The 390-nt window shown below is 36.2% G+C and overlaps 1 protein-coding gene across 1 annotated transcript in view; it reads left to right on the top strand.

The window, feature by feature from the left end:
• Positions 1–390, top strand: part of LOC119587920 (homeobox protein B-H1-like) — a gene marked incomplete in the record, with an annotated part of 81,102 nt that overhangs the window by 37,346 nt on the left and 43,366 nt on the right.

The raw sequence follows: 390 nt of genomic DNA, 5'->3' as shown, positions 1-390 counted from the left end.
ATACTCCTCTTCCTCTTAAATAAACTAATTGCTACGGAACTCATTTCCTACGGAATTGGACATCTGCATAGAAAATGCCACGAACTCATCACTCAGCCCATTACCTCTCATTTATAATTATCACTTGAGGCGCTTCGTATTATGTTTCACCTCATTATCATTTATTTTTTCAATCAATTAAACTAGAGATTGGCAGGTGTTAAATGATCGCCTCGAGAGACCAGATTCAAGTTAGTCCACTGTTACCAGATATGTGCGAAAGAGGGAGTTTTAGGGAACGACGGGGGCCGGGTACTAACATCAACTGCTAGTTTTTTTTCTTTTGCAAAATTAATGTGTTAGTTTTTAATTCTTTACGTCATCTATTTCTTTATTGTTAATCTTAATTAC

The sequence above is a fragment of the Penaeus monodon genome, chromosome 23, assembly GCF_015228065.2.
Source record: "Penaeus monodon isolate SGIC_2016 chromosome 23, NSTDA_Pmon_1, whole genome shotgun sequence".
Lineage (NCBI taxonomy): Eukaryota > Metazoa > Arthropoda > Malacostraca > Decapoda > Penaeidae > Penaeus > Penaeus monodon.
The sequence above is the reverse complement of the archived record's forward strand: the minus strand, read 5'-3'. Positions and strand labels throughout refer to the sequence as shown.